The 24,109-nt window shown below is 47.2% G+C and overlaps 2 protein-coding genes across 2 annotated transcripts in view; one reads left to right on the top strand and one right to left on the bottom strand.

The window, feature by feature from the left end:
* The window catches only part of LOC149970087 (leucine-rich repeat and transmembrane domain-containing protein 2-like), a 64,509-nt gene extending 44,759 nt beyond the window's left edge, over positions 1 to 19,750 (bottom strand). The window contains exon 1 of the mRNA XM_090228741.1: positions 18,882 to 19,750. The gene's annotated coding sequence lies outside the window, so the exon portion shown is untranslated. The remainder of the gene's footprint in view (positions 1 to 18,881) is intronic.
* Positions 1 to 24,109, top strand: part of LOC149970086 (voltage-dependent calcium channel subunit alpha-2/delta-4-like) — a 188,100-nt gene that overhangs the window by 99,670 nt on the left and 64,321 nt on the right. The window lies entirely within an intron of this gene.

Genomic DNA, 24,109 nt, shown 5'->3' with positions numbered 1-24,109 from the left:
GGGGCCAGTCACCACTGTAGTGATGAAGACAGAGAGGGGCCAGTCACCACTCTAGTGATGAAGGCCGAGCGGGGCCAGTCACCACTCTAGTGATGAAGACAGAGAGGGGCCAGTCACCACTCTAGTAATGAAGACAGAGAGGGGCCAGTCACCACTCTAGTGATGAAGGCAAAGAGGTGCCAGTCACCACTCTAGTGGTGAAGACAGGGGGGGGGGGGCAGTCACCACTCTTGTGATGAAGGCAGAGCGGGGGCCAGTCACCACTCTAGTGATGAAGACAGAGTGGGGCCAGTCACCACTCTAGTGATGAAGGCCGAGCGGGGCCAGTCACCACTCTAGTGATGAAGACAGAGAGGGGCCAGTCACCACTCTAGTGATGAAGACAGAGTGGGGCCAGTCACCACTCTAGTGATGAAGACAGAGTGGGGCCAGTCACCACTCTAGTGATGAAGGCCGAGCGGGGGCCAGTCACCACTCTAGTGGTGAAGACAGGGGGGGGGGGCAGTCACCACTCTTGTGATGAAGGCAGAGCGGGGGCCAGTCACCACTCTAGTGATGAAGACAGAGTGGGGCCAGTCACCACTCTAGTGATGAAGGCCGAGCGGGGCCAGTCACCACTCTAGTGATGAAGACAGAGAGGGGCCAGTCACCACTCTAGTGATGAAGACAGAGTGGGGCCAGTCACCACTCTAGTGATGAAGACAGAGTGGGGCCAGTCACCACTCTAGTGATGAAGGCCGAGCGGGGCCAGTCACCACTCTAGTGATGAAGACAGAGAGGGGCCAGTCACCACTCTAGTGATGAAGACAGAGTGGGGCCAGTCACCACTCTAGTGATGAAGGCCGAGCGGGGCCAGTCACCACTCTAGTGATGAAGACAGAGCGGGGCCAGTCACCACTCTAGTGATGAAGACAGAGTGGGGCCAGTCACCACTCTAGTGATGAAGACAGAGTGGGGCCAGTCACCACTCTAGTGATGAAGGCCGAGCGGGGCCAGTCACCACTCTAGTGATGAAGACAGAGTGGGGCCAGTCACCACTCTAGTGATGAAGACAGAGTGGGGCCAGTCACCACTCTAGTGATGAAGGCCGAGCGGGGCAAGTCACCACTCTAGTGATGAAGGCTGAGCGGGGCCAGTCACCACTCTAGTGATGAAGACAGAGAGGGGCCAGTCACCACTTTAGTGATGAAGGCAGAGCGGGGCCAGTCACCACTCTAGTGATGAAGGCTGAGTGGGGCCAGTCACCACTCTAGTGATGAAGACAGGGAGGGGCCAGTCACCACTCTAGTGATGAAAGCTGAGCGGGGCCAGTCACCACTCTAGTGATGAAGACAGAGAGGGGCCAGTCACCACTCTAGTGATGAAGACAGCGCGGGGCCAGTCACCACTCTGGTGATGAAGGCAGAGTGGGGCCAGTCACCACTCTGTTGATGAAGGCAGATCGGGGCCAGTCACCACTCTAGTGATGAAGGCAGAGAGGGGCCAGTCACCACTCTAGTGATGAAGACAGAGAGGGGCCAGTCAGAATGAAGTGTGTCTCAGTTGATCAGAAATAGCCCCGAGGTCATCTTACTACATGAATGATAGTAGTGTGGGTCTTGGCAGTTTCCACAAACACGCTCCCCCTCCAAAGGGACTGGCCCCTGCCAGCTCTGTCTGAGAGAGGAGGTGGAGAGAAAGGAGGAAGAGACAACTGAAGAGAAAAGGCAGAAGAAATGGATGTGGAAAGAGGGAATGGAAGATAAGGGAGGAGAGAGAAAGAAGGAAGGTGAGAGAGCGAGCTATTGGGTGAAATACTACAGTGTGACAAAACAGAAGCAATACATTTGTTTGTTTTTTTCACCTTTATTTAACCAGGTAGGCCAGTTGAGAACACCTTTATTTAACCAGGTAGGCCAGTTGAGAACACCTTTATTTAACCAGGTAGGCCAGTTGAGAACACCTTTATTTAACCAGGTAGGCTAGTTGAGAACACCTTTATTTAACCAGGTAGGCCAGTTGAGAACACCTTTATTTAACCAGGTAGGCCAGTTGAGAGCAAGTTCTCATTTACAACTATTTACAACTGCCACCTGGCCAAGATAAAGCAAAGCAGTGCGACAAAAACAACAACACAGAGTTACACATGGGATAATCAAACATACAGTCAATAACACAATAGAAAACTCTATGTACAGTGTATGCAAATGTAATAAGATTAGGGAGGTGAGGCAATAAATAGGTCATAGTGGCTTATAGTTAGTGAATTTGTGACCTGTTGCCACAACAAAATGGCAACCAGTGAAGAACAAACACCATTGTAAATACAACCTATATTTATGTTTATTTATTTTCCCTTTTGTACTTTAACTATTTGCACATCGTTACGACTCTGTATTGAAACTTCTGAGAAATGTTAGCTGTTCATTTTTGATTGATTATTTCACTTTTGTTTATAATCTATTTCACATGTTTCCCCATGCCAATGAAGCCCTTTGAGTTGATATCAGAGTACTGGGAGAGAGATCAGATTACTGAGAGAGGGAAGGAGAGAGAGAGATCAGATTACTGAGAGAGGGAAGGAGAGAGAGATATCAGAGTACTGAGGGAGGGAAGGAGAGAGATATATCAGAGTACTGAGAGAGGGAAGGAGAGAGATATCAGATTACTGGGAGAGGGAAGGAGAGAGATATATCAGAGTACTGAGAGAGGGAAGGAGAGAGAGATATCAGAGTACTGAGGGAGGGAAGGAGAGAGAGATATCAGAGTACTGAGAGAGGGAGAGATATTAGATTAATTAGAGAGAGATATCAGATTACTGAGAGAGGGAAGGAGAGAGAGATATCAGAGTACTGAGAGAGGGAAGGAGAGAGAGATATCAGAGTACTGAGAGAGGGAGAGATATTAGATTAATTAGAGAGAAATATCAGATTACTGAGAGAGGGAAGGAGAGAGAGATATCAGAGTACTGAGAGAGGGAGAGATATTAGATTAATTAGAGAGAGATATCAGAGTACTGAGAGAGGGAGAGATATTAGATTAATTAGAGAGAGATATCAGAGTACTGGGAGAGGGAGAGATATTAGATTAATTAGAGAGAGATATCAGAGTACTGGGAGAGGGAGAGATATTAGATTAATTAGAGAGAGATATCAGAGTACTGGGGGAGGGAGAGATATTAGATTAATTAGAGAGAGATATCAGATTACTGAGGGAGGGAAGGAGAGAGAGAGATCAGAGTACTGGGGGAGGGAGAGATATTAGATTAATTAGAGAGAGATATCAGATTACTGAGGGAGGGAAGGAGAGAGAGATATCAGAGTACTGGGGGAGGGAGAGATATTAGATTAATTAGAGAGAGATATCAGATTACTGAGGGAGGGAAGGAGAGAGAGAGATCAGAGTACTGGGAGAGGGAGAGATATTCGATTAATTAGAGAGAGATATCAGATTACTGAGAGAGAGAGATATCAGGGTACTGAGGGAGGGAAGGAGAGAGAGATATCAGAGTACTGGGAGAGGGAGAGATATTAGATTAATTAGAGAGAGATATCAGATTACTGGGAGAGGGAAGGAGAGAGAGATATCAGAGTACTGGGAGAGGGAGAGATATTAGATTAATTAGAGAGAGATATCAGATTACTGAGAGAGGGAAGGAGAGAGAGATATCAGAGTACTGAGGGAGGGAAGGAGAGAGAGATATCAGAGTACTGAGAGAGGGAAGGAGAGAGAGATATCAGAGTACTGGGAGAGGGAAGGAGAGAGAGATATCAGAGTACTGGGAGAGGGAGAAATATTAGATTAATTAGAGAGAGATATCAGATTACTGAGAGAGGGAAGGAGAGATATATATCAGAGTACTGAGGGAGGGAAGGAGAGAGAGATATCAGAGTACTGAGAGAGGGAAGGAGAGAGAGATATCAGAGTACTGAGAGAGGGAAGGAGAGAGAGATCAGATTACTGAGAGAGGGAAGGAGAGAGAGATATCAGAGTACTGAGAGAGGGAAGGAGAGAGAGATATCAGAGTACTGAGAGAGGGAAGGAGAGAGAGATATTAGATTAATTAGAGAGGGAAGGAGAGAGAGATATCAGATTACTGAGAGAGGGAAGGAGAGAGAGATATCAGAGTACTGAGAGAGGGAAGGAGAGAGAGATATCAGATTACTAAGAGAGGGAAGGAGAGAGAGAGATCAGATTACTGAGAGAGGGAAGGAGAGAGAGAGATATCAGATTACTAAGAGAGGGAATGAGAGAGAGAGATCAGATTACTGCGAGAGAGGGAAGGAGAGAGAGAGATATCAGATTACTAAAATAGGGAAGGAGAGAGATAAGAAACAGAGAGATGGAGAGAGGTCTGGCTAGTCAGGCTACCCTGTTGTTCAGACAGACAGAGAGGTAAGCACTGTGGGGATTCTACCTTGGCGGGATAGGAGAGAGGAGGGGGGTCTGGCTAGTCAGGCTACCCTGCGGTTCAGACAGACAGAGAGAGGTAAGCACTGTGGGGATTCTACCTTGGAGGGATAGGAAGGAAAACAGGTCTGTGTTTCTGGGGAGAGAGTGGTAGCTCTCTGACACACTGAGCCCCCAACACCCACTGACTTTCTGACTGTCTGATTATGTCAACTTGAAACCTTATTAAATATCACTGCTTTTCCATCTTACTGCAGTCTTGATAAACCGTATTAAATATCACTACTTATCCATCCTACTGCAGTCTTAAAGAAGACTGATCCTACTGCAGCCGTAAAGAAGACTGATCCTACTGCAGTCTTAAAGAAGACTGATCCTACTGCAGTCTTAAAGAAGACTGATCCTACTGCAGTCTTAAAGAAGACTGATCCTACTGCAGTCTTAAAGAAGACTGAACCTACTGCATTCTTAAAGAAGACTGATCCTACTGCAGTCTTAAAGAAGACTGAACCTACTGCAGTCTTAAAGAAGACTGATCCTACTGCAGTCTTAAAGAAGACTGATCCTACTGCATTCTTAAAGAAGACTGATCCTACTGCAGTCTTAAAGAAGACTGATCCTACTGCAGTCTTAAAGAAGACTGAACCTACTGCATTCTTAAAGAAGACTGATCCTACTGCATTCTTAAAGAAGACTGATCCTACTGCAGTCTTAAAGAAGACTGATCCTACTGCAGTCTTAAAGAAGACTGATCCTACTGCAGTCTTAAAGAAGACTGATCCTACTGCAGTCTTAAAGAAGAGTGATCCTACTGCAGCCTTAAAGAAGACTGATCCCACTGTGTTATTCTGTCGAGCATATGGTAGACAAAACATAAACAACACCTCCCCCTCACCAGCCCCCCTTTTCCCCTCAGAGCAGCTTCAACTCGTCAGGTCATGGACTCTACAAGGTGTCGAAAGCGTTCCACAGGGATGCGGGTCCATGTTGACCCCAATGCTTCCCACAGTTGTGTCCAATTGTCTGGATGTCCTTTGGGTGGTGGGTCGTTCTGGATACACACAGGAAATCCAGCAGTGTTAGTGGTCTTGACTCACTCAAACCGCTGTGCCTGACACCTCAGAACGTTCCCCGTTTAAAGGCACTTCAATCTTCAGCTTCACCCATCCACCCTCTGAATGGCCACACAGGCTCCTCCCCTTCATCGATGCTGATAGGCTGACAGTGTGTGTTGGAGGGGCCAGCTCTGGATGCTGACTGGCTGACAGTGTGTGTGTTGGAGAACACAGGAGGTCTGGATAGAAGCTGTGCTGATGTGAGCGGTCTGATGAACACACAGCTGAACCTCTCCACTCTCTCTCTTAGTACTTTAACAGAGGAAAATTAGCCCGAACAACCGGTGCCCCCGCACATTGACTCTGTACCGGTACCCCCTGTATATAGCCTCCACATTGACTCTGTACTGGTACCACCTGTATATAGCCTCCACATTGACTCTGTACTGGTACCACCTGTATATAGCCTCCACATTGACTCTGTACTGGTTCCACCTGTATATAGCCTCCACATTGACTCTGTACTGGTTCCACCTGTATATAGCCTCCACATTGACTCTGTACTGGTACCACCTGTATATAGCCTCCACATTAACTCTGTACCGGTACCCCCTGTATATAGCCTCCACATTGACTCTGTACTGGTACCACCTGTATATAGCCTCCACATTGACTCTGTACCGGTACCCCCTGTATATAGCCTCCACATTGACTCTGTACCGGTACCCCCTGTTTATAGCCTCCACATTGACTCTGTACCGGTACCACCTGTATATAGCCTCCACATTGACTCTGTACCGGTACCCCCTGTATATAGCCTCCACATTGACTCTGTACCGGTACCCCCTGTATATAGTCTCCACATTGACTCTGTACTGGTGCCACCTGTATATAGCCTCCACATTGACTCTGTACCGGTACCCCCTGTATATAGCCTCCACATTGACTCTGTACCGTAATACCCTGTATATAGCCTCCACATTGACTCTGTACCGGTACCCCCTGTATATAGCCTCCACATTGACTCTGTACTGGTACCACCTGTATAGAGCCTCCACATTGACTCTGTACCGGTACCCCCTGTATAGAGCCTCCACATTGACTCTGTACCGTAATACCCTGTATATAGCCTCCACATTGACTCTGTACTGGTACCACCTGTATATAGCCTCCACATTAACTCTGTACCGGTACCACCTGTATATAGCCTCCACATTAACTCTGTACCGTAATACCCTGTATATAGCCTCCACATTAACTCTGTACCGTAATACCCTGTATATAGCCTCCACATTAACTCTGTACCGTAATACCCTGTATATAGCCTCCACATTAACTCTGTACCGTAATACCCTGTATATAGCCTCCACATTAACTCTGTACCGTAATACCCTGTATAGAGCCTCCACATTGACTCTGTACCGTAATACCCTGTATATAGCCTCCACATTGACTCTGTACCGTAATACATTGTATATAGCCTCCACATTGACTCTGTACCGTAATACCCTGTATAGAGCCTCCACATTGACTCTGTACCGTAATACCCTGTATATAGCCTCCACATTGACTCTGTACCGTAATACCCTGTATAGAGCCTCCACATTGACTCTGTACCGTAATACCCTTTATATAGCCTCCACATTGACTCTGTACCGGTACCCCCTGTATATAGCCTCCACATTGACTCTGTACCGTAATACCCTGTATATAGCCTCCACATTGACTCTGTACCGTAATACCCTGTATATAGCCTCCACATTGACTCTGTACCGTAATACCCTGTATATAGCCTCCACATTGACTCTGTACCGTAATACCCTGTATATAGCCTCCACATTGACTCTGTACCGTAATACCCTGTATATAGCCTCCACATTGACTCTGTACCGTAATACCCTGTATATAGCCTCCACATTGACTCTGTACCGTAATACCCTGTATATAGCCTCCACATTGACTCTGTACCGTAATACCCTGTATATAGCCTCCACATTGACTCTGTACCGTAATACCCTGTATAGAGCCTCCACATTGACTCTGTACCGTAATACCCTGTATATAGCCTCCACATTGACTCTGTACCGTAATACCCTGTATAGAGCCTCCACATTGACTCTGTACCGTAATACCCTTTATATAGCCTCCACATTGACTCTGTACTGGTACCACCTGTATATAGCCTCCACATTGACTCTGTACTGGTACCACCTGTATATAGCCTCCACATTGACTCTGTACCGTAATACCCTGTATATAGCCTCCACATTGACTCTGTACCGTAATACCCTGTATAGAGCCTCCACATTGACTCTGTACCGTAATACCCTGTATAGAGCCTCCACATTGACTCTGTACCGTAATACCCTGTATAGAGCCTCCACATTGACTCTGTACCGTAATACCCTGTATAGAGCCTCCACATTGACTCTGTACCGTAATACCCTGTATAGAGCCTCCACATTGACTCTGTACCGTAATACCCTGTATATAGCCTCCACATTGACTCTGTACCGTAATACCCTGTATAGAGCCTCACTACTGTTTTTTTTTTATTTAATTGTATTTCTTTCTTTATCTATTGTTTACCTAATACCTATTTTTTTTCCTTAAAAATAGCTCTGTTGGTTAGGTAAGCATTTAACTTTATAAGGTCTACTACACCTGTTGTATTCGGTAAGGTCTACTACACCTGTTGTATTCGGTAAGATCTACTACACCTGTTGTATTCGGTAAGGTCTACTACACCTGTTGTATTCGGTAAGGTCTACTACACCTGTTGTATTCGGTAAGGTCTACTACACCTGTTGTATTCGGTAAGGTCTACTACACCTGTTGTATTCGGTAAGATCTACTACACCTGTTGTATTCGGTAAGGTCTACTACACCTGTTGTATTCGGTAAGATCTACTACACCTGTTGTATTCGGTAAGGTCTACTACACCTGTTGTATTCGGTAAGGTCTACTACACCTGTTGTATTCAGTAAGGTCTACTACACCTGTTGTATTCGGTAAGGTCTACTACACCTGTTGTATTCGGTAAGATCTACTACACCTGTTGTATTCGGTAAGGTCTACTACACCTGTTGTATTCGGTAAGGTCTACTACACCTGTTGTATTCGGTAAGATCTACTACACCTGTTGTATTCGGTAAGGTCTACTACACCTGTTGTATTCGGTAAGGTCTACTACACCTGTTGTATTCGGTAAGGTCTACTACACCTGTTGTATTCGGTAAGGTCTACTACACCTGTTGTATTCGGTAAGGTCTACTACACCTGTTGTATTCGGTAAGGTCTACTACACCTGTTGTATTCGGTAAGGTCTACTACACCTGTTGTATTTGGTAAGGTCTACTACACCTGTTGTATTCAGTAAGGTCTACTACACCTGTTGTATTCGGTAAGGTCTACTACACCTGTTGTATTCGGTAAGGTCTACTACACCTGTTGTATTCGGTAAGGTCTACTACACCTGTTGTATTCGGTAAGGTCTACTACACCTGTTGTATTCGGTAAGGTCTACTACACCTGTTGTATTCGGTGAGGTCTACTACACCTGTTGTATTCGGTAAGATCTACTACACCTGTTGTATTCGGTAAGGTCTACTACAACTGTTGTATTCGGTAAGGTCTACTACACCTGTTGTATTCGGTAAGGTCTACTACACCTGTTGTATTCGGTAAGGTCTACTACACCTGTTGTATTCAGAGCACGTGACAAATACACTTTGACTTGATTTGATAACACGAGTTAGGGAGAGCATCCAGAGCGTTTCTCCAAACCGACTCTGAGAAGCCATTTTAGGACAGGCACAGTGGTACGACCTGTTGACCTTTACCTTCAACTATAAATACTCCTGTTGACCCCTGACCCTGCAGTCAGGTGACGGGAGACGGAGAGCACATCAGTCAACAGCAGAAAGAGGAAACCCCCCACCATAATAGGACAGGTACCTTTCCTTCAAATTCAGTCTGTAAATACTCCTTCCTGTTGACCCCTGACCCTTGACAACTGCCTTCCGAGGACAGTGTCACCGCAGTCGAAGAGTTCACCTACGCTTCCCATTTCTCTGAAGCGTCTCGAAAACCTCCAAATATAAATACCCCCTGACCTCTGACCCCTGACCCCAGTGACAGAGATGAGAGAGGGTAGGTCAGAGGGCTAGGTGGAATATTCTGGTCTACATTTACAGACAGACTGCAAACGCTGAAATGTCTGAAGTGACGGATTGTAACTCTCGTGGACGATCCTTACTGTCTTAGAGTCATTTACTACAACCATGGTTAGGTTACTGTATATCACTCCTCTGGCGAGAGGGAGAGACTTAGTGCTAATAGCTCTCTTGGGAGGGTTGGAGAAAACATCCAGATTGGCTCCTTAACCTGCGGTGTCCCTCTGGAGGAGTTAGTGCCATCATTAGATATGTTACTGCCTCTCCACCCTGAACACCAGGCCACAAGCAGAGATGTTACTGCCTCTCCACCCTGAACACCAGACCACAAGCAGAGATGTTACTGTCTGTCCACCCTGAACACCAGACCACAAGCAGAGATGTTACTGTCTGTCCACCCTGAACATCAGGCCACAAGCAGAGATGTTACTGCCTCTCCACCCTGAACACCAGACCCCAAGCAGAGATGTTACTACCTCTCCACCCTGAACACCAGGCCACAAGCAGAGATGTTACTACCTCTCCACCCTGAACACCAGACCACAAGCAGAGATGTTACTACCTCTCCACCCTGAACACCAGACCACAAGCAGAGATGTTACTGTCTGTCCACCCTGAACACCAGGCCACAAGCAGAGATGTTACTGCCTCTCCACCCTGAACACCAGACCACAAGCAGAGATGTTACTACCTCTCCACCCTGAACACCAGACCACAAGCAGAGATGTTACTGTCTGTCTCCCTGAACACCAGACCACAAGCAGAGATGTTACTGTCTGTCCACCCTGAACACCAGACCACAAGCAGAGATGTTACTACCTCTCCACCCTGAACACCAGACCACAAGCAGACAGCAACATTATCCAACACATCTCTCCTCTCTCCAGTTCTACCTCCACCTTCTCTTAATTCAGTAGACTTTATTGACACGGCCAGTTAAACGACTTCCATTGTGTTGGTCTACATATGACAACAATGGTGGTACCAGCATCAATAAGACATCAGTAATAATAATAGTAGTTGAAATGGGATTACCATTAACACCAACTACAACAACAATGTTAATGAGAATAACAATACATTAAATCAATAGTAGAAGACCAGTCTCAACCTGACTGAGAAGACCCTCATCCTGTGGTGATACGATCTAGACTGTCTGTTATTCTAGACAGGTGTGTGATGATAAGGTCCAGACTGTTGTTCTAGACAGGTCTGTGGTGATACGGTCCAGTCTGTTATTCTAGACAGGTGTGTGATGATACGGTCCAGGCTGTTATTCTAGACAGGTCTGTGATGATACGGTCCAGACTGTTATTCTAGACAGGTGTGTGAGGATACGGTCCAGACTGTTATTCTAGACAGGTGTGTGATGATAAGGTCAGACTGTTGTTCTAGACAGGTCTGTGGTGATACGGTCCAGACTGTTGTTCTAGACAGGTGTGTGATGATACGGTCCAGTCTGTTATTCTAGACAGGTGTGTGATGATACGGTCCAGTCTGTTATTCTAGACAGGTGTGTGATGATACGGTCCAGTCTGTTATTCTAGACAGGTGTGTGAGGATACGGTCCAGACTGTTATTCTAGACAGGTGTGTGATAATACGGTCCAGACTGTTGTTCTAGACAGGTGTGTGATAATAAGGTCCAGACTGTTATTCTAGACAGGTGTGTGATGATACGGTCCAGACTGTTATTCTAGACAGGTGTGTGATGATAAGGTCCAGTCTGTTATTCTAGACAGGTCTGTGATGATACGGTCCAGACTGTTATTCTAGACAGGTCTGTGAGGATACGGTCCAGACTGTTATTCTAGACAGGTGTGTGATAATACGGTCCAGACTGTTATTCTAGACAGGTCTGTGATGATACGATCCAGACTGTCTGTTGTTCTAGACAGGTGTGTGATGATAAGGTCCAGTCTGTTATTCTAGACAGGTGTGTGATGATAAGGTCCAGTCTGTTATTCTAGACAGGTGTGTGATGATACGATCCAGACTGTCTGTTATTCTAGACAGGTGTGTGATGATACGGTCCAGACTGTTATTCTAGACAGGTGTGTGTGTAATACACTCCTGTCTTTTTGTCTGTCTACCAGCCTGTTTGTCTACCAGCCTGTTTGTCTACCAGCCTGTTTGTCTGACTGCCTGTTTGTCTACCAGCCTGTTTGTCTACCAGCCTGCTTGTCACCCAGCCTGTTTGTCTACCAGCCTGTTTGTCACCCAGCCTGTTTGTCTACCAGCCTGTTTGTCTGACTTCCTGTTTGTCTACCAGCCTGTTTGTCTGACTGCCTGTTTGTCTACCAGCCTGTTTGTCTGACTGCCTGTTTGTCTACCAGCCTGTTTGTCTGACTTCCTGTTTGTCTACCAGCCTGTTTGTCTGACTTGCTGTTTGTCTGACTTGCTGTTTGTCTACCAGCCTGTTTGTCTGACTTGCTGTTTGTCTACCAGCCTGTTTGTCTGACTTCCTGTTTGTCTACCAGCCTGTTTGTCTGACTGCCTGTTTGTCTACCAGCCTGTATGTCTACCAGCCTGTTTGTCTGACTGCCTGTTTTTCTACCAGCCTGTTTGTCTACCAGCCTGTTTGTCTGACTGCCTGTTTTTCTACCAGCCTGTTTGTCTGACTGCCTGTTTTTCTACCAGCCTGTTTGTCTACCAGCCTGTTTGTCTACCAGCCTGTTTGTCTACCAGCCTGCTTGTCACCCAGCCTGTTTGTCTACCAGCCTGTTTGTCACCCAGCCTGTTTGTCTACCAGCCTGTTTGTCTGACTTCCTGTTTGTCTACCAGCCTGTTTGTCTGACTGCCTGTTTGTCTACCAGCCTGTTTGTCTGACTGCCTGTTTGTCTACCAGCCTGTTTGTCTGACTTCCTGTTTGTCTACCAGCCTGTTTGTCTGACTTGCTGTTTGTCTGACTTGCTGTTTGTCTACCAGCCTGTTTGTCTGACTTGCTGTTTGTCTACCAGCCTGTTTGTCTGACTTCCTGTTTGTCTACCAGCCTGTTTGTCTGACTGCCTGTTTGTCTACCAGCCTGTATGTCTACCAGCCTGTTTGTCTGACTGCCTGTTTTTCTACCAGCCTGTTTGTCTACCAGCCTGTTTGTCTGACTGCCTGTTTTTCTACCAGCCTGTTTGTCTACCAGCCTGTTTGTCCACCAGCCTGTTTGTCTGACTGCCTGTTTGTCTACCAGCCTGTTTGTCTACCAGCCTGCTTGTCACCCAGCCTGTTTGTCTACCAGCCTGTTTGTCACCCAGCCTGTTTGTCTACCAGCCTGTTTGTCTGACTTCCTGTTTGTCTACCAGCCTGTTTGTCTGACTGCCTGTTTGTCTACCAGCCTGTTTGTCTGACTGCCTGTTTGTCTACCAGCCTGTTTGTCTGACTTCCTGTTTGTCTACCAGCCTGTTTGTCTGACTTGCTGTTTGTCTGACTTGCTGTTTGTCTACCAGCCTGTTTGTCTGACTTGCTGTTTGTCTACCAGCCTGTTTGTCTGACTTCCTGTTTGTCTACCAGCCTGTTTGTCTGACTGCCTGTTTGTCTACCAGCCTGTATGTCTACCAGCCTGTTTGTCTGACTGCCTGTTTTTCTACCAGCCTGTTTGTCTACCAGCCTGTTTAACTGACTGCCTGTTTTTCTACCAGCCTGTTTGTCTACCAGCCTGTTTGTCTACCAGCCTGCTTGTCACCCAGCCTGTTTGTCTACCAGCCTGTTTGTCACCCAGCCTGTTTGTCTACCAGCCTGTTTGTCTGACTTCCTGTTTGTCTACCAGCCTGTTTGTCTGACTGCCTGTTTGTCTACCAGCCTGTTTGTCTGACTGCCTGTTTGTCTACCAGCCTGTTTGTCTGACTTCCTGTTTGTCTACCAGCCTGTTTGTCTGACTTGCTGTTTGTCTGACTTGCTGTTTGTCTACCAGCCTGTTTGTCTGACTTGCTGTTTGTCTACCAGCCTGTTTGTCTGACTTCCTGTTTGTCTACCAGCCTGTTTGTCTGACTGCCTGTTTGTCTACCAGCCTGTATGTCTACCAGCCTGTTTGTCTGACTGCCTGTTTTTCTACCAGCCTGTTTGTCTACCAGCCTGTTTGTCTGACTGCCTGTTTTTCTACCAGCCTGTTTGTCTACCAGCCTGTTTGTCCACCAGCCTGTTTGTCTGACTGCCTGTTTGTCTACCAGCCTGTTTGTCTACCAGCCTGCTTGTCACCCAGCCTGTTTGTCTACCAGCCTGTTTGTCACCCAGCCTGTTTGTCTACCAGCCTGTTTGTCTGACTTCCTGTTTGTCTACCAGCCTGTTTGTCTGACTGCCTGTTTGTCTACCAGCCTGTTTGTCTGACTGCCTGTTTGTCTACCAGCCTGTTTGTCTGACTTCCTGTTTGTCTACCAGCCTGTTTGTCTGACTTGCTGTTTGTCTGACTTGCTGTTTGTCTACCAGCCTGTTTGTCTGACTTGCTGTTTGTCTACCAGCCTGTTTGTCTGACTTCCTGTTTGTCTACCAGCCTGTTTGTCTGACTGCCTGTTTGTCTACCAGCCTGTATGTCTACCAGCCTGTTTGTCTGACTGCCTGTTTTTCTACCAGCCTGTTTGTCTACCAGCCTGTTTGTCTGACTGCCTGTTTTTCTACCAGCCTGTTTGTCTACCAGCCTGTTTGTCCACCAGCCTGTTTGTCTGACTGCCTGTTTTTCTACCAGCCCGTTTGTCTGTTTTTTGTTTATTTATTCATTAGGATCCCCATTACCCAGAAGCAGCAGCTACTCTTCCTGGGGTCCACAAGGAAGTCTAACTGCCTCTCCGGTTTCACTGTTTTCTGTACTGACCTCAACCTCCTCAGAGAGTGTTCCAGACCTCTGTGAACGCTCTCCTCTTCCCTCTGCTTCTCTTCCCCTTCCATTTTAAACAGGACGTAGATCTCTGACTTGAACCCTTTAACCAGGGAGCTATAAAATGGCTGACGAAGTGTAAACAAACTTGTAGGCTCTGTTTCACCCATGTAAAAGGACAGGATTTGGAAACAGTCATGTGACCCCAGATGCGCTCTTGAACACTGTTTTTATTTTCCAGATCAGAAGTTGTTTGGTTGGTTGACAGGTTTGGAGGTCAGTCTCTATGGCGCTAAAGTCGTCTGTATTCTCAGAAGGCTTTTTATACCACAGTCGATCACTCCCCACACCCGGCCCTTCCAAGACAGAAATATTCGGTGTCAATGTGGCCTGCGTGCTGGTGAGTGGAGGGACAGTCACACCTCTTCTCCTGCTCTCATCCTCCTCCCCACTCCTCCGTCATTCCCCTCATTCCTCCAACCACAAGCTTGCTGTCAGCACATACCTTGTACTAACGCGTACGGTGATACTTGTGCATGTGCGTGTGTGTGCGTGTGTGTGTGTGTGCATGTGTGTGTGCGTGTGTGTGTGTGTGCGTGTGTGTGTGTGTGTGTGACACCTTTCTCACTAATATCACAGCAGTAAACAAACACCCCCTCCAGTCAGTCACCCCAGCTGTCCTCTTCCCCTCTTCATGTCAGTCAGTAGATAGTATTATATACACACACATGGCCATACGGATGTAATGAGATGAAACCCTGGCCTCGCCTCCTGAGTCAATAACGTCTGTACAGTGTGTTGCTGCTTGGAACAAAGCAGCCATGCTAACAAAGGGAAGGCAGCCTGCAGCTCCAACTATCAATTATTGAGGGTATCCACACAAAGGAGCGGAGAGAAACTGGAGCTAGAGAGATAGGACTAGAGAGATAGGACTAGAGAGATAGGAGTAGAGAGATAGGAGTAGAGAGATAGGACTAGAGAGATAGGACTAGAGAGATATGAGTAGAGAGATAGGACTAGAGAGATAGGAGTAGAGAGATAGGAGTAGAGAGATAGGACTAGAGAGATGAGTAGAGAGATAGGACTAGAGAGATAGGACTAGAGAGATAGGACTAGAGAGATATGAGTAGAGAGATAGGACTAGAGAGATAGGACTAGAGAGATAGGACTAGAGAGACAGGAGTAGAGAGATAGGAGTAGAGAGACATGAGTAGAGAGACATGAGTAGAGAGACAGGAGTAGACAGACAGGAGTAGAGAGATAGGAGTAGAGAGACAGGACTATAGAGATAGGACTAGAGAGATAGGAGTAGAGAGATAGGACTAGAGAGATAGGAGTAGAGAGATAGGACCAGAGAGATAGGACCAGAGAGATAGGAGTAGAGAGATAGGAGTAGAGAGATAGGACTAGAGAGATAGGAGTAGAGAGACAGGACTAGAGAGACAGGAGTAGAGAGACAGGACCAGAGAGATAGGAGTAGAGAGACATGAGTAGAGAGACAGGAGTAGAGAGATAGGAGTAGAGAGATAGGAGTAGAGAGATAGGACCAGAGAGATAGGACTAGAGAGATAGGACTAGAGAGACAGGAGTAGAGAGATAGGACTAGAGAGACAGGAGTAGAGAGATAGGACTAGAGAGATAGGAGTAGAGAGATAGGAGTAGAGAGACAGGAGTAGAGAGATAGGAGTAGAGAGACAGGACTAGAGAGATAGGAGTAGAGAGATAGGACCAGAGAGATAGGACTAGAGAGATAGAGATAGGAGTAGAGAGATAGGACTAGAGAGATAGGACTAGAGAGACAGGACTAGAGAGATAGACCTAGAGAGATAGGAGTAGAGAGATAGGAGTAAAACTAGGAGCTATAGTAGGACCTAGGAGCTATAGTAGGAACTAGGAGTTATAGTGGGAACTAGGAGCTATAGTAGGAACTAGGAGCTATGTTAGGAACTAGGAGCTATGTTAGGATCTAGGAGCTATAGTAGGAACTAGGAGCTATGTTAGGAACTAGGAGCTATGTTAGGATCTAGGAGCTATAGTATGAGTAACTGTAGTGTGTGGAGACTAGCTAGCTGCCAATACACTCTGTAAACAAAACATAAACTCACATACTGGTACCTGCCAAAATAAAGGAAACTCTTGGGTAAATGACAGACAGAGCGTACCGTTCAAAAGTTTGTGGTCACTTAGAAATGTCCTTGTTTATTTTTAAAGAAAAGCTCATTTTTTCGTATATTAAAATAACATTATATTGATCAGAAATACAGTGCAGCTTCATGAAATAGCAAAACACCAGTCTCAACGTCAACAGTGAAGAGGCGACTTCGGGATGCTGGCCTTCTAGGCAGAGTTCCTCTGTCCAGTCTCAACGTCAACAGTGAAGAGGCGACTCCGGGATGCTGGCTTTCTAGGCAGAGTTCCTCTGTCCAGTCTCAACGTCAACAGTGAAGAGGCGACTTCGGGATGCTGGCCTTCTAGGCAGAGTTGCAAAGAAAAAGCCATATCTCAGACTGGCCAATAAAAATAAAAGATTAAGATGGGCAAAAGAACACAGACACTGGACAGAGGAACTCTGCCTAGAAGGACAGCATCTCGGAGTCGCCTCTTCACTGTTGACATTGAGACTGGTGTTTTGCGGGTTCTATTTAATGAAGCTGCCAGTTGAGAACTTGTGAGGCGTCTGTTTCTCAAACTAGACTTGTCCTTGTCCTCTTGCTCAGTTGTGCACCGGGGCCTCCCACTCCTCTTTCTATTCTGGTTAGACCCAGTTTGTTCTGTGAAGGGAGTAGTACACAGCGTTGTATGAGATCTTCACTTTCTTGTCAATTTCTCTCATGGAATAGCCTTCATTTTCTCAGAACAAGAATAGACTGACGAGTTTCAGAAGAAAGGTCTTTGTTTCTGGCCATTTAGAGCCTGTAATTGAACCCACAAATGCTGATACTCCACATACTCAACTAGTCTAAAGAAGACCAGTTTTATTGCCTCTTTAATCAAAACAACCGTTTTCAGCTCTGCTAACATAATTGCAAAATTGTTTTCTAATGATCAATTAGCCTTTTAAAATGATAAACTTGGATTAGCTAACACAACATGCCATTGGAACACAGGAGTGATGGTTGCTCTGTACACCTATGTAGATATTCCATTAAAAATCTGCCGTTTCCAGCTACTATAGTCATTTACAACATGAACAATGTCTACACTGTATTTCTGATCAATTTTATGTTATTTTAATGGACAAAAAAAATGCTTTTGTTTCAAAAACAAAGACATTTCTAAGCGACCCCAAACTTTTGAATGCCCAGGGGCCCATTGTTGTGTCTACCACGGCTAGAAGAAGGGGTCTCAGTGGCTTTGAAAGAGGGGTCTCAAAGAAGCATAGGGGGTTTAAAGTCTGTGTGTGTGTGTGTGTGTGTGTGTGTGTGTGTGTGTGTGTGTGTGTGTGTCACCAGATCTCAACCCAATTGAACATTTATGGTAGATTCTGAAGCGGTGCCTGAGACCACCGTCAACAAAACACCAAATTATGAAATAATGGTGTCACATCCCTCCAATAGGGTTCCAGACACTTGTAGAATCTATGTCCAGGTGCATTGATGCTGTTCTGGCTGGTGGAGACCCAACGCCCTAGTAAGACACTTCATGGTTCCTTTATTTCCGCAGTTAACTGAACATACAGGGCATGGTTTAGATTATCACACACACATACACACATACACACATACATACACACACATACACACACACACACGCACGCACGCACACATACACACATACATACACACACACACACACACACACACACACACATACACACATACACACATACATACACACACATACACACATACACACACACACATACACACACACACACACACACACATACACACACACACACACACACACATACACACATACATACACACACATACACACATACACACACACACACACACATACACACACACACACACACACACACACACACACACACACACACACACACACACAGTCTACATCTCACTCTCGCTCTGTGTGTGTGTGTGTTTCTACTGGTGACAATGTTGTCAGACATCCCTGATATACAGCATAATTTCACACACACACACACACATCCACCGATCATTAAGACCTGTGGAGTATTGAGTTGGAGGAAACAATGTAGCCCACCACACAGTTAAAGGGAATACATGTAACATCTTTAATGTACATCAGGAAAGAATCAACAACTGTCATTCACATGTGACAATTAAACACTTATTGTCTATAAGGCAAAGCCATCTTGACAATTTGTGCGTTATTTGCGTGTGGTTGTTTTAGTGTGTAGCTATGTGTTTAGATTTTGTGTGTGTGTGTGTGTGTGTGTGTGTGAGTGTGAGTGAGTGAGTGAGTGAGTGAGTGAATGTGTTTATTTTTGAAAGAACACAGAGGGTGGCGAAAGAGAACCAAAACACTCACCTTCCAAAATACCAACCACCAACCCCAACGCCAAAACCAAAACGGACGCAAAAAAATCTATCCTAACATAAAGAAACGGAGAGAACGAGCTGTTGGTATAATCCTCACATCGATCTCCGGCCGGCAGCAACAACCAATCACATTTAAAAAGGAACGATTGTAGAGAAAAAGGATGGTGAAAAATGAATGAGGAGATGAGGAGGAAGGAGGATGAAGTCCTTTGGAGGAAGAGAAGTTTAATCCTTAGAGAGGTCGGTTTGTTGCCATGACGAGGTTAGCCTCCCCAGTATAAATATATCCCAGTACAGTACATCTGCCTCCCAGTGTAGTCTCTCCCAGTCCAGTCCAGTACAGGGATTGTGTTTCCGCCTGCCTGTCTGCCTGCTAGCCCTTCTGTGTCGCTATGTTTCTGATTCCTCTGCTTCAGCGTGTGCCAGTATCCAGCGGATGTCTTTGTGTGTGTGTGTGTGTGAGAGAGAGAGAGAGAGAGAGAGAGAGAGTGTGTGGTTTTGTGTATTTGTGTGCAGTCGTGCATGCGGCAGGAGTGTGTGTGTGAGTGTGTTGAGTGTGTGAATGTGTGTGAGGCGCAGCTTGTCAAAAATAGTAACATTAGAGTGTGTTGCTTCTGTCTGAGCTGAGAGAGAGAGAGGGAGGGAGAGAGAGGGAGAATATCAGCTGATCTCACAGCAGATATAAATCTTCCTCCAGGCTCTTCTCTTCCTCCTCCTTTTTCCCTCTTTTTATTATCTAATTTTGTTCGGTTCGCTCTTTTGACTCATTTCATTTTCTCAGTCCCTCACGTTAGGTGGTAGGCTGGCTCTGCATGTATCCGTTTGTGTGTGTGTGAGTGTTCGCCTGTGTGTGTGAGTGAGTGTTTGCGTGTGTGTGTGTGTTTGGCAACGGGTAGACAGGGAAAGACGAGTCGTTTGCAAGAGTCATTGAGAAAGAGAGGGATGGGCTTTTTAAATGGAGGACAAACAGAGAGAGATGGATGAGAGCGCGATAGGAGAGAGGAAGAGAGAGAGAGAGGCAGGGGGAGAGAGAGAGGCTGGGGGAGAGAGAGAGAGAGGGGGAAGGGGAGAGAGAGGCAGGGGGAGAGAGAGGCAGGGGGAGAGAGAGAGAGAGAGAGAGAGAGAGAGGGGGGAAGGGGAGAGAGAGGCAGGGGGAGAGAGAGAGACAGGGGGAGAAAGAGGCAGGGGGAGAGAGAGAGAGGGGGGCAGGGGGAGAGAGAGGCAGGGGGAGAGTGAGAGAGAGGCAGGGAGAGAGTGAGAGAGAGAGAGAGAGAGAGAGAGAGGGGAAAGGGGAGAGAGAGAGGAAGGGGAGAGAGAGAGGGGAAGGGGGAGAGAGAGAGTGAGGCAGGGGGAGAGAGAGAGGGGAAGGGGAGAGAGAGAGAGAAAGGCAGGGGGAGAGAGAGAGGAAGTGGGAGAGAGAGAGGAAGGTGCAGAGAGGTGGAAGAAGAGTGAGAGCAGGGTGGTATTTAGGGTAAAGGAACTGGCAGGTGTGTGTGTGTGTGTGTGTGTGTGTGTGTGTGTGTGTGTGTGTGTGTGTGTGTGTGTGTGTGTGTGTGTGTGTGTGTGTGTGTGTGTGTGTGTGTGTGTGTGTGTGTGTGTGTGTGTGTGTGTGTGTGTGTGTGTGTGTGTGTGTGTTCCTGTGAGGCAGAGAACAGGACTGTGTGCTTCTCATCACCAGCTGAACATGGCTGCTACTGACAGGCTGGACACACAGAGAATCTTCTGTTGTTTATTTATATGTGGTGGAGAGAGGAAGAGAGAGAGAATGATAGCGAGAATGGTAGAGAGAATGATATAGAATGATAGAGAGAATGATAGAGAGAATGATAGAGATAATGATATAGAGAATAATATAGAATGGTAGAGAGAATGATACAAAGAATGATAGAGAATGATAGAGAGAATGATATAGAATGATATAGAATGATAGCGAGAATGATATAGAATGATAGAGAGAATGATAGAGAGAATGATAGAGAGAATGATATAGAAAATGAAATAGAATGATATAGAGAATGATACAAAGAATGATATAGAATGATAGAGAGAATGATATAGAATGATAGAGAGAATAATAGTTCTGTACATGAGTTCTGTACAGCTCAGAGATGGCTTGATGCAGTATAGTGCAGTTATTTAGTGTACAGCTCAGAGATGGCTTGTTGCAGTATAGTGCAGTTATTTAGTGTACAGCTCAGAGATGGCTTGATGCAGTATAGTGCAGTTATTTAGTGTACAGCTCAAAGATGGCTTGATGCAGTGTGTCACATCGAGTGTGTCGTCCTCTAGTCTTTATGGCCCAGCTGGCCGGTTGGGGAGGGTCACAGCACGGGGAAATGAAAGTGTTCCTCTGGCTGGTGATTTTGGTCGTGATCGACCTGAACCGCCTGCCAGAGGAGAGTTTTAGTAGAGTCCTGATGGTGGAGGGGCTTTTGTGAGTCAATCTGCTGTAGAACTGCTCTAGTTGATTGGGCAGTGGGGGGGGGAAGTGGAGAAGTGTTGTTCTAGCCTGACTTCAATCTGCTGTTGGGCTGCATTCGTTCCCCAGGAGAAGATTATGCCGTTTCCTACTCTTTAATAACAGACTAAGATGTGTTGGAGAGGGGAGGAGGAGTAGGTGGAGGAGAGGAGAGGAGTAGGTGGAGGAGAGGGGTGGAGTAGGTGGAGGAGAGGGGAGGAGAGGGGAGGAGAGGGGAGGAGTAGGTGGAGGAGAGGGGTGGAGTAGGTGGAGGAGAGGGGAGGAGGAGTCGGTGGAGGAGAGGGGAGGAGTAGGTGGTGGAGAGCGGAGGAGTAGTTGGATGGGAGGAGTAGGTGGAGGAGGAGTAGGTAGAGGGGAGGGGAGGAGTAGATGGAGGGGAGGAGTAGGTGGAGGAGGAGTAGGTAGAGGAGAGGAGTAGGTAGAGGAGAGGAGTAGTTGGAGGAGGAGTAGGTGGAGGAGAGGAGTAGGTAGAGGAGGGGTAGGTGGAGGAGGAGTAGGTGGAGGAGGAGTAGGTAGAGGAGGAGTAGGTAGAGGAGAGGAGTAGGTGGAGGAGGAGTAGGTGGAGGAGGGGTACGTAGAGGAGGGGTAGGTAGAGGAGGGGTAGGTGGAGGAGGAGTAGGTGGAGGAGGAGTAGGTAGAGGAGAGGAGTAGGTAGAGGAGAGGAGTAGGTAGAGGAGAGGAGTAGGTAGAGGAGAGGAGTAGGTAGAGGAGAGGAGTCGGTGGAGGAGGAGTAGGTAGAGGAGAGGAGTAGGTAGAGGAGAGGAGTAGGTAGAGGAGAGGAGTAGGTAGAGGAGAGGAGTAGGTAGAGGAGAGGAGTCGGTGGAGGAGAGGAGTAGGTAGAGGAGAGGAGTAGGTAGAGGAGAGGAGTAGATAGAGGAGAGGAGTAGGTAGAGGAGAGGAGTCGGTAGAGGAGAGGAGTAGGTAGAGGAGAGGAGTAGGTAGAGGAGAGGAGTAGGTAGAGGAGAGGAGTAGGTAGAGGAAAGGAGTAGGTGGAGGAGAGGAGTAGGTAGAGGAGAGGAGTCGGTGGAGGAGGAGTAGGTAGAGGAGAGGAGTAGGTAGAGGAGAGGAGTAGGTAGAGGAGAGGAGTAGGTGGAGGAGAGGAGTAGGTGGAGGAGAGGAGTAGGTAGAGGAGAGGAGTCGGTGGAGGAGGAGTAGGTGGAGGAGGAGTAGGTAGAGGAGGGGTAGGTGGAGGAGGAGTAGGTAGAGGAGGGGTAGGAGGAGGAGGAGTAGGTAGAGGAGAGGAGTAGTTGGAGGAGGAGTAGGTGGAGGAGAGGAGTAGGTAGAGGAGGGGTAGGTGGAGGAGGAGTAGGTGGAGGAGGAGTAGGTAGATGAGGAGTAGGTAGAGGAGAGGAGTAGGTGGAGGAGGAGTAGGTGGAGGAGGGGTACGTAGAGGAGGGGTAGGTAGAGGAGGGGTAGGTGGAGGAGGAGTAGGTGGAGGAGGAGTAGGTAGAGGAGAGGAGTAGGTAGAGGAGAGGAGTAGGTAGAGGAGAGGAGTCGGTGGAGGAGGAGTAGGTAGAGGAGAGGAGTAGGTAGAGGAGAGGAGTTGGTAGAGGAGAGGAGTAGGTAGAGGAGAGGAGTAGGTAGAGGAGAGGAGTAGGTAGAGGAAAGGAGTAGGTAGAGGAGAGGAGTAGGTGGAGGAGAGGAGTAGGTAGAGGAGAGGAGTCGGTGGAGGAGGAGTAGGTAGAGGAGAGGAGTAGGTAGAGGAGAGGAGTAGGTGGAGGAGAGGAGTAGGTAGAGGAGAGGAGTCGGTGGAAGAGGAGTAGGTGGAGGAGGAGTAGGTAGAGGAGGGGTAGGTGGAGGAGGAGAAGGAGGAGGAGGAGTAGGAGGAGGAGGAGTAGGTGGAGGAGGAGTAGGAGTAGGTGGAGGAGGAGTAGTTAGAGGAGGGGTAGGTGGAGGAGAGGTAGGTGGAGGAGGAGTAGGTGGAGGAGAAGGTGGAGGAGGAGTAGGTGGAGGAGGAGGAGGAGTAGGAGTAGGTGGAGGAGGAGTAGGTAGAGGAGGGGTAGGTGGAGGAGGAGTAGGAGTAGGTGGAGGAGGGGTAGGTGGAGGAGGAGTAGGTGGAGGAGGAGGAGGAGTAGGAGTAGGTGGAGGAGGAGTAGGTAGAGGAGAAGGAGTAGGAGGAGTAGGTAGAGGAGGAGTAGGTGGAGGAGGGGTAGGTGGAGGAGAGGTAGGTGGAGGAGGAGTAGGTGGAGGAAGAGGAGGAGGAGGAGTAGGTGGAGGAGGAGGAGGAGGAGTAGGTAGAGGAGGAGTAGGTGGAGTAGGAGGAGGAGTAGGAGGAGTAGGTAGAGGAGAGGGGAGGGGAGGGGAGGAGAGGAGTAGGTGGAGTAGGAGGAGGAGGGTTAGTTCAGGACAGTAATAAAATGTTGAGTAATGGTTAGGGCAGCTAACACCTAGACAGTAGGTTATACTACACACACACACACACACACGCACGCACGCACGCACGCACGCACGCACGCAAACACACACACACACACACAGAGACTAAGCATTTTACCGTGTGCGCCACGATCAATAAACTTTAATACATTGAATACAACTTTAGGACATTTTAACCTTTTACTATTTGTAAAGGAGCAGGTTGAGTTGTATGGCTGGTTAACGGGAGAGGTCTAGGAGCAGGTTGAGTTGTATGGTTGGTTAACGGAGAGGTCTAGGAGCAGGTTGAGTTGTATGGTTGGTTAACGGAGAGGTCTAGGAGCAGGTTGAGTTGTATGGTTGGTTAACGGAGAGGTCTAGGA

The sequence above is a fragment of the Oncorhynchus mykiss genome, unplaced genomic scaffold (assembly GCF_057628025.1).
Source record: "Oncorhynchus mykiss isolate SJ-2025 unplaced genomic scaffold, ASM5762802v1 scaffold96, whole genome shotgun sequence".
NCBI classification, from domain to species: domain Eukaryota; kingdom Metazoa; phylum Chordata; class Actinopteri; order Salmoniformes; family Salmonidae; genus Oncorhynchus; species Oncorhynchus mykiss.
Note: the sequence above shows the minus strand (reverse complement) of the source record. Positions and strands in the feature narration are given on the sequence as shown.